The sequence below is a fragment of the Nomascus leucogenys genome, chromosome 9, assembly GCF_006542625.1.
Source record: "Nomascus leucogenys isolate Asia chromosome 9, Asia_NLE_v1, whole genome shotgun sequence".
NCBI lineage: Eukaryota > Metazoa > Chordata > Mammalia > Primates > Hylobatidae > Nomascus > Nomascus leucogenys.
Window position 1 is genome coordinate 46,757,764 of NC_044389.1, and position 19,311 is coordinate 46,777,074.

The 19,311-nt window shown below is 39.3% G+C and overlaps 1 protein-coding gene and 1 long non-coding RNA gene across 3 annotated transcripts in view; one reads left to right on the forward strand and one right to left on the reverse strand.

Moving 5' to 3' along the window:
* The window catches only part of CRACD (capping protein inhibiting regulator of actin dynamics), a 289,402-nt gene that overhangs the window by 87,864 nt on the left and 182,227 nt on the right, over nucleotides 1-19,311 (reverse strand). The gene's annotated exons all lie outside the window — the stretch shown is intronic.
* Nucleotides 785-18,826, forward strand: LOC105738213. The gene is made up of 2 exons (XR_001113959.2): nucleotides 785-854; nucleotides 17,429-18,826. It is a non-coding gene; the product is annotated as an uncharacterized LOC105738213 (long non-coding RNA).

Sequence of the window (19,311 nt, forward strand, 5' to 3'; positions counted from 1 at the left end):
GGAGAGGGTGTAGTGTGCAAAAGGGTCTCATGCCACAGTGGGTTTTAGCCTTGCTTCTCCCACAACCCCATGACAGAAGATGATCACAGAGCTCAAAGCTTGGGTTATTTGCAACCTCCCTTGTCCTAGCAATACCACAACTCTTTGTCTCACATTCAACAAAGCTTATAAAAGTGCAGGAGAGAATGACTTACAAAGGGCCAACTATGAATGTACTCCAACTTTTTTCAGTATCTAAGTACTAACAGCAGTACCCAAGTACTGATTCTTAGTACTAGCCATACCAGTACTAGCACTAATACCAGTACCTAAGTACTACTACTAATAATGATGTCGGGGGATTCACTGTCTTAGAAAACTGCTGCCATGAAGGCAGGAAGCTGCAAGCCATACCCTGATGTCATTAGGGTGACAACAGATGCCTGTTTCTTCCCCCATTTCCCAATTTCAGAGGGCAAGTACAGGGCCTTTTCTTTACCTTCCATACACCTACCTTCTGGGCTGCCTGAAGCCTACAGTTTCCCGATCAAACATGAGATTCTTCCATCTGGTAAATTATCCCCCCTCAGAGACACCACGTCATGGGGGTGTGCATGCCCCATGTAGATGCTCAGTAGGGCACCTGGTATGTTATGACAAAAAGCTCCTACAGTATGAGTCAGGTGAGTGCAGGTACTGTTAGACCGGCTTTGGACATAGTTCTAATTCCAGTAAGGAAAAAACAGCCAATGGGGGATCCAACCCAGGATTCTGCACTGACAGTTGCTCTGAGAACCCCTGTGTGAAGGAGCTCAACTGCCCACCCTGCGACTGTGCATGCATCCCTCCCGACCCTGCAGTTACAGACACCGCAAGTAACCTCACTTGTAATCACCTTCCACCTAAGGCCCCACGTGAAGATATATAATCTTTTCACTAGAAGATATCAATTAAAAAGGAGGGAGATGAGAGGGAAGAGATGAGAAGCTTTAGTTCCATTCAGCACTTTCTACTTTCAGAGGATAGAAAAATGGCAACTCAAGGAAGTGTCTCTTCCCTCACATCTGACAAAGATTCGCTGAGAACCGCACTGCATATCATGAGAGCTAGCTGAGAGCACAGGCCAGTAGGTTGGGGCTGGAAATCACAGCCTTAGGTACCCTTCAGGCTGTAGCCAATGCCTCCTGCCCATCCTCCTCCCCATCAGTATCTACCTAGGGCAAATGCCAGACATTGCTTCTTTATAAAACAGACGAGGCACGGTACATAACATAGTCTACATTTTGCTTGAATCTTACGTAAAAGAAGAGAGAGAAAAAGCAATTCAATGTTTGCAAAGAGAATAAAATCTGTTTACATGCCAGTGACCTTGAGTGCAAATTATTTGCTACCTCAACCAAACATTGGAAGGTCGATTTTTCCTTTACTCCAAAGGGCAATAGGGGACTGAGTGTTTGAGACAGAATATAGGTACTAAGGTACCATTAGGTATTCTGCTCTTGTATCTGACTTCAGGAAACAGTTTGTCGCAGCCAAAGCAATGACTCATCCTATGCCACCAGTGTTACAATAGGAGCTTGATTTGCTGCAGTAGAACAAACAGTGCAACACTCCTTAGAAAAGCTCTGCTCCAGCATTTCAGGAAGATTAATTAAAGTCAGTGCAGGAAATGGAAAATCACTTTTACCATTTTACACTAAAGAGAGAGGACCAAAACACAACTGAAAGTACCAAAGGCTTTATTTCAGAAAAGCAGTAAACATTTCTGCATTTGTTTGCTTTTGGTTATTGTTGTTTAGTTTTGTTTTTTTGGCATGTGACAAAAGATAGCATAGGTATCACAGCCAGGGAGATTTTCAGGGATTCTGAGATTAGACATTCTAAAGAAGTGATAAAATTGCTAGCAACCATAGACCAATGGTAACTGGTAGCGGTCCTCTGATTTAGATTCATACTTGAATTCATTCAACAATTATTTATTACCTATCCACTATGAGAAAGACTTTATAGAAAATACTAAGATAATGTAATATATTCCTAATGTATTAAATAAGATAGGAAGTGATATACTCCATGAGAAGGGGGTGGTTATTTCAAGGACGGAATTAACATTTCTAGATGAAGGCAGCTTTCTTGTAGAAGGGAAAATGAGTTGGCCTTGAAAGATGAATAAAACACAGAATATTTGGAAATCAGAGAAAATTTTGAGAAATGAGCACAAAGAAATGAAGGTGAGAAAATGCAGTGAGTCAGGGACAGTGGGTAATCAATGCTGCCTGCAGCAGAGGGCACTTAGGAGAGGTATCAATTAGACTGGAAGGGCAGCTTAGGATGGGATTTGTGGAAGATTGTGAAACAGACTAAGCACATGGCTATGTGGGAAATGTGTTCCACCTTCATGATTTGTGAGCAGGAGTTATATTCAAAACTTTAACGAACAGAGCAGACAGGACAGCCACAGGGCTGGGCAGGGTCCTGGAGGCCCACTTCTGGGCCAGGTATTAACCCTTTCATCATGGACTGTAGGGTGGTATGGGGGTATCCCAAGAAGGGTTAGAACAGCTAGCGTGTGGGAAATGGGAGGCACTTGGGAGTCTGAAGGAAATGACCATTTATCAATGAGTACAGAGTATTTCAGAATTTTACCAACTGATACAGCCACCCTGACATATACTAGCTGAATTTTAGCAATAAAGTAAAGAATACATCTATATCAAAAGCCAATATAAGCTTTGGATCTGTAGCCTGGACCTCTACTTGGATGTCTGTGGGTACCGCCGTATGTCTAAAACTAAACCCATCATGTTCTTTCCTAAACGTGAAACACCTTATGATTACTTCACAAAATGGCAGCATAAGTCATCCAGGTGCTCACACCAAAATTCTGGGGATCATTATCAGGCCCATAACATCATTGCCAGCATATGAACCCCCGTCCTGGTTTTAGAGAACCTCCATTATGTAAATTTTGATGGGAGCCAGGGCTACTCCCTGTTTCACACTCTACACTTCTGCCTTCAGAATCTTCTCAAGTTCCCAGAATGTTAGACTAGAAACCAATATAAGGTGGTCCTGAATCTCAGGTAGTCTCCCATTTTCCTAGTAAGACAATCCTCCTGTCTCCCAGCAAAAGAGAAAAAGAAAAGTCTTTGGAAGACTTTTGGATCAATTTAAATATATACTATCTTTGAACTCACGGACACAGAGATTAGAAGCACGGTTCCAGAGGCCAGGAAGGGTAGTAAGGGGCTTTGAGGGAGAGGGGGATGGTTAATTGGTACAAAAAATAGTTAGAAAGAATGAATAAGACCTACTATTTGAAAGTACAATACGGTGACTATAGTCAATAACATTAATTGTACGTTCTTAAATAACTTAAAGAGTGTAATTGGATTGTTTGTAACTCAAAGGATAAATGCTTGAGGGCATGGGTACCCCATTCTCCATGATGCTTATTTCACATTGCACACCCATGTCGAAACATCTTATGTACCCCATAAATATATAAACCTACTATGTATCCACAAAAATCAAAAAGAAAAAAAGAAAGCCATTTAAAAAATCCAATGCTATTTTACACTGGATAATATGCTATTTTGGAGAAAATTATAATGCAGTATTTGAGCAAAAAGCCAGGTGTTTTGTTTTTTAATATAGTGTATTTGTTTATAGATTAAGTTGCTACAAAAAAGAGGCTCCAAAATACAGTGGCTCAAACAAGTTAGGAGTTCATTTCTCTCTCTTCTAACATTCCTTACGTTGATGAGTGGCACAGGACAAGTAGATGCTACCATCCTTTCTATTCTTCCTATTTTGTTGTTCCACCATCCCCTAAGGCCTTGATCTTTGGTTGATCACTATCTCCTAAGGCCTTGATCTTGATCTATGTTTGAGGCACCCTCACAGGCACCACATCCACAGCCTACTCTTGAAAAGAGTGAGAGAAAGGCAAGGACAAACATTTCTTTTAAGAGAATGAAGCAGAAACTGCTCACACCACTGTTAAGAATTTAGCTGGTGGACACAGCCCATGTAGGGGAATCTGGGAGAGGCAGACTCTACCCAGCCATCCATGTTCTTTGCCAAAACTTGGGGGAGTTCTATTAGTAAAAAGGATAAAGGGAAAATAGATAGTGGGGGACATCAGGAGCTTCTCCAAATTCAGGACTCTCAAATGACAGTATCTATAGGATTTTCTCTGGGGCGGCTCATGCGCTCTGGGGGTGCGTCCCTCTAACCTTTACCTGGTGCGCCAGGCTGCTCGTAGTCACCGTGAAGCGTACAAACTTCCACGTACTCCCGTGTTTTCACATAGGGTCCTCGTTCCTACCCTCCCTCGCCTGCTATCTCAGAGCCTGGTGGGCCTCTGGTTTTGTTTTTCCAGGGGATAAACTTCCGGTTTTATGCAGTGGCAGAGGAGGCTTAGTTCCCTATCAATCTGGAATGGGGGTAGGAAAATGGGGTTCAAGTGCTCCGTGGACAGATTTTCTCCTCAAATCCCTGTCCTTGACCTCCCATTGCCTCTGCCTCCTGTGGCCCCCGACGTCTTTTTCTGAGCTTTTCAGGGGTTCTTTGGATGCTCATCCTTGCAGGAACGTAGATTTGACCTTACCACTTTCTCACCATTCCTGCACCACTGTTCAGTCTTCATAAATCCTAGTTCAGGGCTACACGTCTCCTAGTGTCACCAAAGCTTGCATGTCTATATCTTGTTCTCTTTCTTATGTAAGGGATTTGGAAGAGCAGAAGGAAGTGAAAGTAGCTTTACTCTGTTATCGTGAAACTGGAAACATTTTTTTCATCTGTATACGATGCTATTACTGGAAATTTTATCTCAAGCCACAAATATCCATTTGCTTAAAATAAGGACAGTTTTATTTTTCCGTTCATCCTGTGGCTGTATACTCATGATCTCCACAAAGTAACCACTAATTCTATTTCATTTTCAAGTGATTTTTAGAAGGTTTATTGGCATGATATTCAAGACTTGCGATTGTGAAGTCATCCCCCACCCCAGTACTTAACTAAATCCGTACTGAATTTCTTTGCTTCCTTTTAGGATGACCTCCATAGGCATACAAACTAGCAGCGACAGAGGTAGTTTCAGGCTTCATACTTTGTCATTCAAAATGAAGTAAATCAGAGAGTAGCCTGTAATATAAAAAAATTTTTAACAATCTATAAGGCAACTCTCTTTATTCTGAGATATTTTTGGGGAACAAAACTTACTTTATATTTTGGCATGAAAGAACCAGACTTTCTTATAGCCTCCTAGTTTTGCTCATGTGAGGCCATGTACATAGAACACGCCCTTCAGTTTCTCCCTCTGGCTCACTCCTACTCATCCTTCCAAACTCATTTCAGGTGCTGTCTCCTACAGGGAGCCTTCCTTGATCGTCTGATCACCTCCAAGAGCTCTTCCAAAGGCTGATCAGGTACTGCACCTGTGTGTTTCCACGGCACCCAATGTTACCCTTAAACTGCATTTCCTGTACATGTTTTATGTGCAGTAGCACTCTGGTTTCTTTGTCAGTCTCCCCTACTAAACCATGAACTCCTGGAGGGCAAGGTCCATGTCCTCCTTATCTTTACATTCCTAGCATCTATTAACCATGCCTGGAACATAGCAGTCTCTAGTTATGTATTCACTTGTTAAATGAATAAGAGAAATGCCGGTTTCCAAAGAGAAACAAAAGTCCCTTGATGAAATTAGAGGCAGAGGAACTGGGAGGGGTAATTCACCCTAGTTGCTTTTATTCACTCATTCTCTCGGTGACTTTATTAATTGAGCAAGCATAGAAAACTTCTATAAGACTCAATGAAACAGAATTTCAGAAACTAAAGTTTATCTTGGAGAATTGAACCATTGATTGATGGTCAGATAAAAAGATGTATAAACTTGTGCTTTCAGTATTTCGTTTACTCAAGGCCCTTTGGTTGCAATAAACAGAAATCCACTCAAGTTAGAAATGAGGACTAATGGATCCAGAAAGCACACAAGCCCTGTACTGAATAACCACACTGCAGTGAAGAGCTTAGGAAAATTTCATGAGCAATTTATAGTCTGCCCTTTTCCATATGTCAACCAGAAACACAAAAGAAAATGGCAATTACTGTAACACGGACTTTCTAGGCTGAACAGCTGATAACGCTCTGAGCTCCTTTCCTGCCTTCCCCCACTGCAGCCACTGTAATGCAGGCCCATCCATCATGCTGACAGCGTGGCAGGGCATCTGCAAACCTGGTGGGTGTGCGGATGGACTTAATCACAGCTGCACAGTGGAACTCTTGGGGGTGCAGCACAGCTCACCAGACACATAAGAATAAGTTTCTGAAATAAGTTTAAGGAACGGCCTGAAGTCACAGAAGACAAACCTAAGAATCTTCCTTTTGAAGATCAAGATAGGTGTGGAGGCTTATGCCTGTAATCCTAGTGCTTTGGGAGGACTGCTTGAGGTAGAGTTTGAGACCAGCCTGGGCAATACAGCAAGATCCTGTTTCTACAAAAAAAATTAGCCAAGTGTGATGGCGCATACTTGTAGTCCCAGCTACTAGGGAGGCTGAGGCAGGAGGATCACCTGAACTCAGGAGTTTGAGGCTGCAGTGAGTTGTGATCACGCTACTGCACTCTTGCCTGTGTGACAAAGTGAGGCCCTGAATTTAAGACAAAGAAAAGGATCAGCCATGCAAGTTGGCTAAACAGAAGAGCAACTGTGTCTGAGCTCTGCTTAAAATTGTGATTGGCCTCCTAATGCCAGAAAAAAAGGCAAACAGGAAAAAATGTACAGTACAGAAAACAGTGTTGATGAGTTTTGTGTAATTTGTTCCTCCGAGGAATTTCTCTGCGGTACCCTACTCCCCCTCCCCAGTCTGTGTTAGGAATCCCCCCACCTAACCTCCACATGCTACAAGGCAATCCTTTGGCATATCTCTATCATGGTGTTTTTTGTCCACGTCCTCCTTGATCTTCCCCACTTCCTGAGGTGGGAAATAATGCCATTTATTATAACCCATTTCATATGCCTTTTGGAACAAGGAAAAGTATACATACACATTTAATAAATGAATACTATGTCTTACAGCTCTGTATTATCAGTGTCTAGTATGTGTCTGGAGCATATGAGATGGACGAATAAAAAAAGAATAATTGAAATTAAAATATCTGGAATTCAATGGCCTTTTAAAAGTCCTGTTAAAAAAACCTGTCCTAGGCTTAATCATTCCTCCTGACTTTCATCTCATTCATTTCACATACAAACATCAGCAGAACAGATGTTCATCTGTACTATCTAAAGTGTGCATATTCTAGAAGTCTATAATTTTGAGGTAATTATAAGATAAAGCTTTTTGTGTTAGTCTGGTGTTGTTAACACATAAGAGTCTGGGGCAGGGGGTGGGAGCGGGGGTCCCAGGACACGGGGAAGCTGAATGCTCACTGACTCTGAAGATGGCTAACTTTGTTATCACAAAGGTTGATTTAACTTGACAATATCTATTCTATTTCTAGATTTAGACACTTGTTCTTAAGGTGCAAAGACAACCTGAATTTGCTCCAGGTTCAGTCCTGCTTATTAAATGCAATGAGATGACATCTAGGTCATCTCATTTCAGCTAAACTTAGGGGAGAGGGACGTTTTGATGGCTCTCTGTATCATTCTTGGATGAAAACATTCTCGGATGAAACATGTCAACATGTACTCTGACATTAAAGGCCAGTCGCCATGTCTGCGAATGGTGCATGATGACACCCACTTCACAAGGCCATGCTAATCTCTTTCTTGTTTCCCCAAGGAAATAAAAATAACCTCTAAAATTATCTTACCATAGACATCTCACAAAATGAAAGTTTCTAAGTTCTATAATATTATTATTAAATAATAATTATTATTATCATTTTTTGAGCCTGTCATGCAGGCAAGAAGTGCAGTGGCACCATCTTGACTCACTGCAACCTCCGCCTCCCAGGTTCAAGCCATTCTCCTGCCTCAGCCTCCTGAGTAGCTGAGATTACAGGCACGTACCACCATACCCAGCTAATTTTTGTATTTTTAGTAGAGACATGGTTTCACCACGTTGGCCAGGCTGGTCTCGAATTCCTGACTTCGAGTGATCTGCCCGCCTCGGCCTCCCAAAGTGCTGGGATTATAGGCATGAGCCATTGCACCCCGCCTGAAGTGCTGATGGAATCTTTCCATAAGTTTAGAAAACTCTGAACTTGGGGCTTTTGGTGACTCCATTTCCTAATCAGTGAAAGGGGGGATTTTGAACTAACTGATCTTTAAAACTCTAACTACAAATTTCAGGAAGGATGTAAACAGGCAGCGCACAAAAGAAATCAAAATGGCCAGTACACAGGTACAAACATTTTCAACAACAGTGGCAACCAAAACAGTAAATTTACAAAATGAAATACCATCTTCTAAAAAAAAAGTCAGATTGGCAAAGACAGAGAAAGAGTAATAACATCCTGCTTTAGCAGTTTCAGGAAGAATCATTTTCATCATTGTACAGTATCTGGAGTGGCTATTTGGTAATATGTATCAAAAGTCCTAAAATGACGTGGCAGATTGTATTTTCTTTTTTTATTTTATTTTTTTATTTTTTTATTATAATTTAGGTTTTAGGGTACATGTGCACAATGTGCAGGTTTGTTACATATGTATCCATGTGCCATGTTGATTTCCTGTACCCATTAACTTGTCATTTAGCATTAGGTATATCTCCTAATGCTGTCCCTCCCCCCTCCCCCCACCCCACAACAGTCCCCGGAGTGTGATGTTCCCCTTCCTGTGTCCATGAGTTCTCATTGTTCAATTCCCACCTATGACTGAGAACATGTGGTGTTTGGTTTTTTGTCCTTGCGATAGTTTACTGAGAATGATGTTTTCCAGTTTCATCCATGTCCCTACAAAGGACACGAACTCATCATTTTTTATGGCTGCATAGTATTCCATGGTGTATATGTGCCACATTTTCTTAATCCAGTCTATCGTTGTTGGACACTTGGGTTGGTTCCAACTCTTTGCTATTGTGAATAGTGCCGCAATAAACATACGTGTGCATGTGTCTTTATAGCCGCATGATTTATAGTCCTTTGGGTATATACCCAGTAACGGGATGGCTGGGTCAAATGGTATTTCTAGTTCTAGATCCCCGAGGAATCGCCACACTGACTTCCACAATGGTTGAACTAGTTTACAGTCCCACCAACAGTGTAAAAGTGTTCCTATTTCTCCACATCCTCTCCAGCACCTGTTGTTTCCTGATTTTTTAATGATCCCCATTCTAACTGGTGTGAGATGGTATCTCACTGTGGTTTTGATTCGCATTTCTCTGATGGCCAGTGATGAGGAGCATTTCTTCATGTGTTTTTTGGCTGCATAAATGTCTTTTTTTGAGAAGTGTCTGTCCATGTCCTTTGCCCACTTTTTGATGGGGTTGTTTGTTTTTTTCTGGTAAATTTGTTTGAGTTCATTGTAGATTCTGGATATTAGCCCTTTGTCAGATGAGTAGGTTGCAAAAATTTTCTCCCATTCTGTAGGTTGCCTGTTCACTCTGATGGTAGTTTCTTTTGCTGTGCAGAAGCTCTTTAGTTTAATTAGATCCCATTTGTCAATTTTGGCTTTTGTTGCCATTGCTTTTGGTGTTTTAGACATGAAGTCCTTGCCCACGCCTATGTCCTGAATGGTATTGCCTAGGTTTTCTTGTAGGATTTTAATGGTTTTAGGTCTAACATTTAAGTCTTTAATCCATCTTGAATTAATTTTTGTATAAGGTGTAAGGAAGGGATCCAGTTTCAGCTTTCTACATATGGCTAGCCAGTTTTCCCAGCACCATTTATTAAATAGGGAATCCTTTCCCCATTGCTTGTTTTTGTCAGGTTTGTCAAAGATCAGAGAGTTGTATTTTCCAAAAATGGCTGCACCACTATATCCATCCTCTCCATGTTCTTACAATGAGTTGTTGATGCTGCTCCATTGACAGGTGGGAGTCTGTGTGTCTTTCTCCACCTGGGTGGGCCTGTGACTGTGGTGGAAGGGATGCTGCACGGTTTCCAAGGCTAAGTTAGAAAAGGGGACAATGCTTCCACCTACAGCTCTATGGGAACACAAGGCTTTGAAGCCCCAAGTGGCCATGTAAGAAGTCCAGCTACCCTGAAGCCGACATGTAGAGAGACCACATACAGAGAAGGAGGCCAGAGGGATGCCAGCTGTCCTAGCTGTTCTAGCTCCCCACTATTCACCACCTTCCCAGCACTGGCAACACACATGTGAGTGAAAGAGCCTTCAGAAGATTCCAGCCTGCAGCCTTCAAGCCTCCCCAGCCAATGTCAATTGGAATAAGGCGTCTTGACTGAGCCCTATCTGGACTGCAGATTCATGAGTAAATTAAATGTGGTTGTTGTTTTAAGTACTCAGTTTTGGAACAGTTTGTTATGTAGCAGTGGATAACTAGAAAATTATGTAGACTGCTGGGTTAAAAGATATTTCTATATCTGGATGGATAGATAAACAATTAGTTCAGAGGTAGTTTGTTATACAGCACTAGATAACTAGATTACACAATACATATAACACATATATTTTCATGTTATAAATATCATATTTATAATAAATGGAAGTATATATTGCTGGGTTATATCTATACATATCTTCTATATCTATACATACTACACATATATGCCTATATTTATATCTACTGACTGATTCATCCATCGCTCTATCTACGTGTGTGTGTGTGTGTATATATATATATGTAATATCTTTTAACCTAGAAATTTCAATTCTAGGAATTTCTGTTAGGAAAATACTTAGAAAGTGTTCAAAAATATGGTTACATGGCATTCTTTCTAAAACTAAATATTGTGAAACCATTTAAAATGTTCAGCAACAGGCAAATGATTAAATACTTTATAGCACATAATCAATAATAGGTAGTCAAAAAAAGTGATAACGTGAAGCTGCATTTACTGACAAGCTGGTGAGTCATGAATCAAAATTTACAATCAACCCAATTCTTTGAACCTAAGGTCCATCTTTCTTATTAATTTTTTATAGGACTTAAATGTATACAAGTGGATTTATTCTATAAAAAGCTAGATTAATCATACTCATCATGGCTCATGCCTGGGTCTCTTTAAATTATGTATTTATTTACACAAATATATTAATGCATATTGGTTTCATTTTAATAAAAAGGAATTATAATCTATAACTCATTCTATAATTTGTTTTCTTCATTTTATTATATATATCATAGATATCCCTCCAGGCCACATATTTAAATTTAACTCATTCTTTCAACCTTTCCCCCATTAATGGACATTTCAGCTATTCCAGGTTTTTTCTTTTATATCACTATAAGCAATGTTAAAATAAATAAAGATGTTCATACATCTTAGGCACTGATGCTTTTATGTCTATAGCATAAATTCCAAAGGATGGGATTGCTGGGTCGGTGTGAACTGAAATGTTAATGTACATTGCTAAATTACATTCCAAAGGGGTTATAGCAATTCATACTCCAAAAAGTGATGCATGAGATTTCCCTGAATCTTCACCAACAACACATCCCTCCCCATCTCTGATTGGTGGAAAATGGTCTGAAGTTATGCATTTTTAACATATTTAAAATATAAACATTTGTAATATGTTGCAAATATATTTTTTGCTGTTTGCTTTTTAACTCTTCTCATGGCATATTTTGCAGCACAAAAGTTTTTTCTTTTTTTTTTTTTTTAGTCTTTGAAAATATTTTTATTGGTTGCATCTAAATTAATCTTTCTTTTGCTGCCCATTTTCAAGGTATTGAGCATTCTTTAGTTTCCTTCTCTCCACCCTGTTTTCTCATGTCATTAAGCCATCATCCTATGTGACTTCTGGTTTCCATACATCATCTCTGTGCCCCACAGCGGCCCACCTGTGTGAGTAGTTCAAAGCTGACACCTCTTCTGACTCGTTAGCGCCTCGTCCTGCCAATATTCAGTGCTGAATTTTGAATATCGTCTCTGATTGAAATTAGTTTCCTTAGCCACTGTGTTTGCTCAGGCTGCCGCAATAAAGTACCACAACATGCGAGGCTTAAACAAAAGATGTTGATTCTCCCACAGTTCTTAGCGGGGAAGTCTGAGATCAAGGCTGTGTTCCCTCTGAAGGCCCTAGGGGAAGATCTCTCCTTTCCTCTTTCAGCTTCAGATGGTGGCTGACGATTTTTGGTGTTCTTTGGCTTGTAGACACATCACTCCAGTCTCTTCGCACAGCCTTCACATCCTCTTCCTTGAGCATGTTTTTCTCTCCAAAGTCCCCCTTTTAAGGACCTCAGTCATGCTGGATTAGGGCCCACCCTAATGACCTTACTGTAACTGCATCACCTCTGTAAAGGCCCTGTTTTTATTAAGTAAGGTCACATTCTGAGGTCCTGGGGACTAAGATTCCAACATAGCATTTTTTGAGGACACAATTCAGTTCTTAATAGCCACCAGCTACCCAGCCCAGATAACTCAGGCTGTGGTGGAGGCTCAGATTCATGCACAGATGGTGGGCAGGGCATACCCACAGTAGGTAAATATGTTCTTGTCTTAAAACTCTGGCCAGAGAAAGCATGCTCTCTTGAACTCCTCCTTCCCAACCCGTGTCTTGTATGTGCATCTACACAGACATAGATACATGTAGTTTTGTCTTTTCCTGTGTGAATGGGATCATAAAAGTTTCAAATTTTCTATAGCCAAACCAATCCATTTTTCCCTGTACGGTTGCTTAGACCTTTGTTTCAAAAGCTGAATCTACTATCAACAATGAGGATTTGTGGATGTGGGAGCAGTTAACAGACTAATCTGGACATGATCGTACTTTCTACTCTGAGCATGTAGTGTATGACTTTCAATTAGTACTTTGCTGCCACCGTCCTGAGAGACTGTACACTTGTGCAACTGTGAGTTCTAGACAAATGGTTTGTCTGATACCTTTGTTCAAAGAGAGCAATTCCACTACTCAAAAAACTTAGCTTTTACTGACAGAGATGTGAGCTGGTATTTAATGAGTCTGTAGCACTACAGAGCATGCTAATCTCTTTCTTGTTTCCCCAAGGAAATAAAAATAACCTCTAAAATTATCTTCCCATAGACATCTCACAAAATGAAAGTTTCTAAGTTCTGTAATATTTCGTTGTTCCTAAACAGAATCCTTAAATGGTTTAGATGTCTTTAGATGTCTTATCTGTTTCTGATGAAAGCTCTGACTTGACAAATACCCCCAAGATGTATTGCTTTATGGCATTTGGTCAGATAAGACTTAACAGGAGTTTTTACAATTTTTTTCCCCTACTCCCACTGTATCTTTAAGGATCCAATCATGTGAATATAGGGTAAGGCATTTTATTTCTTTTAAAATCCATAGTTTGTAGACACGTTAACGCCTACTATATCACAATATGCATACAAATGCAATGAATTGTTGAAAACATGCCCTTAAACACAACAGGACTCTACCCTATGAATTAGATTGGAGGTGGAACAGAGGGCGTATCTTGCTTAAACTCCTGTTTGTGCTTGGCAGAAAATCAGTTCCCTTGGCTTTATAGCACTGCTATACTAATTTCTAAGCCTATATTTTCAGCTTTAGTCTTCTACTTACGTTCCAGTTGTCTACTGAAACATTTTCACTTGAAGTCCCATCATATATAATTGTCATATGAAAACGAATTAATCAATACCCCCACCGTTTCCCAATTTCTAGTACCACTAAGGCTTTAAACCTTGTGGTTACCTTTGTCCTACTCCCTGCCTTTCCTTTACCCTATCAAATCCTGGCTCTTTAACCATTCTTGGTTGACTCTTCAATCATTCTTCTCTAAGCTTTGTTTCACTATTTTCCCCTTTTACAAAAATAATATTTTTATTATAACAAACAGAGTTTAAAAATTGATGGAATCACCACACAATGTTCATAGCACTGTTATCTATCATTGTTAGTAAGTGGGAACAGCCTAAATAAATATCCATCAACTGATAAATAAACAAACAAGATGTTATATAGATCCACACAATGGAAAATATTATTCAGTCATAAAGAGAAATGAAGTACTTATTCATGCTACAATATGGATGAACCTTCACATTATGCTATGTGAAAGAAGCCAGAGTAATTCCATTTATTCTGATATTCTGATAAGGCAAAACCAGGGGACAGAAAACAGGTCAGTGATTGCCAGGGGCTATCGGAGGGGAGGAATGGGGAGTGATTGCTACTGAGTATCAATTTGTTTCAAGGGTGATGAAAACTCTAAAATTGGATAGTGGGATGGTTGCATGACACTGTGAATATAGTAAAAAACACTGAGTTGTATACTTTAAAAGGGTGAATTTTTTTGGTATGTGAATTATATCTCAATAAAGCTATCATTAAAAATGATGGGGTCTACTAGATCTAGTGAGTCCAGAAAGATTGCAGGATACATCAATATATAAAAATCAACTTCTTTCTATGTAACACAGGCAAACAACTGAAAATTAAAATTATAAAAATGACACCATTTGTCAAATAGAACATACTTAGGGATAAATCCGACAAAAGATGTGAAAGATCTGTACACTGAAAACTACAAAACAATTATAGGAGAAATAAAAAATAACCTAAATAATTGAAGAGATACACCATATACATGGGTTGGAAGACTCAATGTTGTTATTAATGCTACCCAAATTGACTTATAGATTCAACACAATCCCAATCAAATTCTCATCAGGCAGTTTTGCTGAAGTTGACTGATTCTCAAATTCATATGAAACTGCGAAGTATCTAAAGTTGCCAAAACAGGTTTTTAAAAGATGAACAAAATTGGAGAAATAACACTATCTGACTTTAAGTGTTATAAAGGTGCAGAATCAAGTAATACAGTGCAGTATTGGCATAAAAATAACTAGTTAAAAGATAAATCAGAAGACAAGAAAGATAAACAGTACAGAGTCCAGCTCATGTATATACTGACAACTGATTTTTGACCAAAGATATAAAGGCAATTTAGTGAGGAAATGTTAAACTTTTCAACAAACGATGGTTAAAAAAAAACTGTATATTCCTATGCACAGTGATGCATGTCTATAGCCCTAGCTACTCGGGAGACTGAGGCAGGTGGATCTCTTGAGCCCAGGAGTTCAGCCTGGGCAATATAGCAAGGCCCTGTCTCTAAAAATAAAATAAAATAAAAATTTAAAAATCTGCCCTTCCAAAGATACTTTTAAGAGACTGAAATTATAAGTTATAGACTTGGAGAAGATATTGATAAATTCTATACCTAACACAGCATTTGAATCCAAAATATATTTTGAAACTCACCCAACTTAATATAAGTAAACATTTAATCTAATTAAAAACTGAGAAAAGAAATGAACATTTCACAAAGTAGATATACAAATGGTAAATAAGCACATGAAAAAAATGTTCTGCAAAACTAGTTATTAAGAAAGACACATGTTTTAAGCCTGTAATCCCAGCACTTAGGGACGCTGAGGCAGGTGGGTCACTTGAGGTCAGGAGTTCAAGACCAGCCTGGTCGATATGGTGAAACCCTGTCTGTACTAAAAATACAAAAAAAAATTAGCTGGGCCTGGTGGCAGGCACCTATAATCCCAACTACTTAGGAGGCTGAGGCAGGAGAATCTCTTGAACCCAGGAGGCAGAGTTTGCAGTGAGCCGAGATCACGCCACTGCACTCCAGCCTGGGCGACAGAGACTCCATCTCAAAAAATAAATAAATAAATAAAAAATAAAGAAAGATACATGTTTTAAACTATAGTGCTAAGCACCTATTACATTAGCTAAAACTACAAAGACACTATATGCTAACTGTTGGCAAGGATGTGGCAAAAGGGGACCTCATATACTGCTGACGGGAATGCAACTTTGGAAAACACTTGGGTAATTGCTTAAAAAGTTAAGCATACATCTACCTTAGGATCCAGCCATTTCACTCCTAGGTATTTACCCAAAAGAAATGAAAACATGCCCAACAAAAATGAAAGACATCTAGAATATTCACAGAAGCCCCACATAGGAAACAATCCAAATATCCATCAAGAGGGGATAAACAAATTGTGGTATATCCAAACAATGGAATACTACTTGGCGATAAAAAGGAATTAACTTGGCAATTAAAAGGAATGTTAGAGCATTTGTACATGCTATAACATAGAGGAATCTGAGTTAATCAGAATAATTATGTTGAGTTAAAAAAGGCAGATAAAAAAGAGAATATACTGTATGATTCCATTATATAAAATTCTAGAAAATGCAAACTAATCTATAGTGACAGGAAGTAGATTAGTGGTTGCCTGGGGATGAGTAGGGGAGCAGAAACACAAAGGGGTAAGGAGCAGGAAGGCGGAATTATTGTACATATGCTCCTACCGTGGGAGAGTTGAGTTGGCTTTCATTTTTCTCCATGTTTGTAACTTATTATAACTGTAATAAACACCATTACTCACTAATATTTTTTGTACATCCTTAGGTATTTCTTCATGGTGCACAGTATATACACAACACATGTTCTTTAGTGACTTAATCATTGGAAGGTCCATTTTATAGCTGCTTGAATATAAAGTCTGAATACCTACATTGCTGGGTCAAAGAACAGCCACATTTTAACACTTGATGAGTTTTTGAAAAATGGACACAACCAAGTAAACCAGCATCCAGATCAAGAAATCCAACAGCAGCATCTAGAATTCTTCTCATGCTCCCTATCCTGACTTGGTTTTTCCTGTACTTTATGTAAATGGAATCACGTAGCATGCACTCTTTTGTATCTGGCTTGTGGATTGCTCATTACCATTGCTGCTTTGCATTCCTTGTGTGAATCCACATATTTATCTCAACTTAGGTTGATAGGCATTTGGATAGTTTCTCGTTCTTCCTATTATTAGTATTGGTCCTATAACACTCTACAGCATGTCTTTCAGTGAATAAATGCATGCATTTCTGCTGAGTATTCACAGGAGTGGAGCTGCTGGGTTACACATGCCTAGAGTCAGCTTTAGAAGATAAGCAACAGAAGCTTTTAATATTACAGGACAGTCAGAAACATACATTTTTATATTTGCATGATATTTATTTAACAAGTAATTTCATTAGTGAATATTCATTGAGCACCTACCATTGTCCAGGCATTGACCAATGTGTTGGATACATATTGCTAGAGAATAGATACTGTCTCTTCTCTTGGGGCACTTAGAAAAAAATCTATATTCTAGGGTTAAACAGAAAGCCAGGATAAACTCAGTGGGTGTGTATATTTCAAAACTATGTTAAAATATCATGATGTACAAGAACATAGCCTAGAAGGAACATAAATCAGAAGTGTAAGAGTGATTCTGTTTAGGTAAAGTGTTTGTTAACAATTTTTTCTTTTTCTTTTCTTTTTTTTGTTTTGTTTTTTACTTTTCTATATTTTCCAGGACAACCAACCATATTAAATTCCACATATATATGGTGATCCAAGTCCATAAGGTACCTACCTGAAGACAGCTATGACGTTCAGAAGCGATGACATTCTCCAATCGACAACGAATTTAGTCAGTACTTGTTGAACAACAGATACTGAATTCTATATCACAAAACCTTGCACAAACTTATTTATGTTGTTATATTTTGTTGTAGCTGTAGGCTCACAGAAAATGAGAATTGAAAGAAATGCTAGAACCCATTTAGTCTACTTGCTTGCAAATACTTTCAGCTCTGAAGACCTTTATTTGAAATTTTATATGGAAACCTAATATATACAAGAGAGAGACTTGCAGCACTTTGAAGACCTTAGGAGCCTGAGGTCAGCCCTCTGTGACAGGTCCTAAGTGCCAAGAATCTTTCAGAAACACTGCTCGAAAACCATTGTTCAGGTTCAATCCCTTCATTTTATAGAAAAAGAAGCTAAAGCAAGGCTATGAGGCAAGTTAGCTGCAGAACTAGACCTTCTGACTCAATTTCATCTTTTCTAACACACCACTACTTTTTTGAGTAGGAACAATGCCCTGTGTCTCTGTGGCCCCCAGCGGGACCACCACAGACAGATAGCAGTGCTCAATACATGTTGTTTAATAGAACAATTGATATATACCTGCTTTTCAACTTGAAAAGGCCAAATCACCACCCAAGATTCATTATATGCAGAAAAAGCCCTGCATGCTTTTTATCAAAGGAGCTAAGGGTCACCTCAGTCACCATACCTAACCTGCTTAGCTGGCACCAAGGACGTACCCCAAAACCAATAAGAAGATTAAGATGTCAAACCGTAAAGCAGCTGGGGTATGTAATGGACTTAAACCACAAAGAGGAAGAAGACCTATACTAAAGAAAGTTCTTCCTGCCCAGGGCAATTAATGTGGTGAACAGATGGGGAGAGACATGAACTATTTTCATGCTTTAATGGGAAGATAAAAGACACAAGGAAATAATAAGCAGAAAATCCATAGTGCAGGGGCAAACATAAAGACATGCTTTTCTTTTTCCAAGCAATATTTTTAATTGCTAAGCAGTAATATTTGCCCAGAGTTTTACCCTGTTAGTTCTTTTTCCATCATTATAAAGGAACTGAGTACTGGAGAGCTGTAATAAGACATCCAGAGATAAATCACAGAGTTGTGCAGGGGTAGCAATGGAAGCAATGAAGATGAAAATGAGCTCCTGCATTCTGCTATACACCTTACCCCTGGCTGAGTTTGCAAAAAGGCAAGCTTCCCTTTATTCAGAAGGTACCATACAGTACATTTAGAAAGGATGTTTACAACGATGATCATGAGGTGGTATTTGTATCAGATAAGAAGCATAAGGATATATGTTCAATACGGTTTTATTGTGGATTTCTTATTGTGTTTGAGTTATTCCTCAGTTGGTAATCCATACATAGCATGGTAGAGGCCCTTTTCCATTCATTCACATGTATCTTAGTCCATTCAGGCTGCTAAAACAAAATACCTTAGACTGTGTAATCTATAAACAATAAACACTTATTTTTTATGGTCCTAGAGGCTGGGAAGTCCAAGATCAAGGTGCCACAACATTCAGTGTCTGGCGAGAGCCCTGTTCCTCACAAATGACGCATTCTTGCTGCCTTCTCATACGGCAGAAGGGCAAAGAAGGGACAAACACGGTGTCCTCACAGAGCGGAAGAGATGGAAGGCCAAAAGGGGCTCTAGGCAAAAAGGGCATGGATCCCATTCATAAAGGCAGAGCCACCTCCAAAAGGCTCCACCTTCTAATATCATCACCTTGGGAATTAGGTTCCAACATAACGAATTTTGGAGAAACACATACATTCAAACCACCCCACTGTGCTACTGAAATG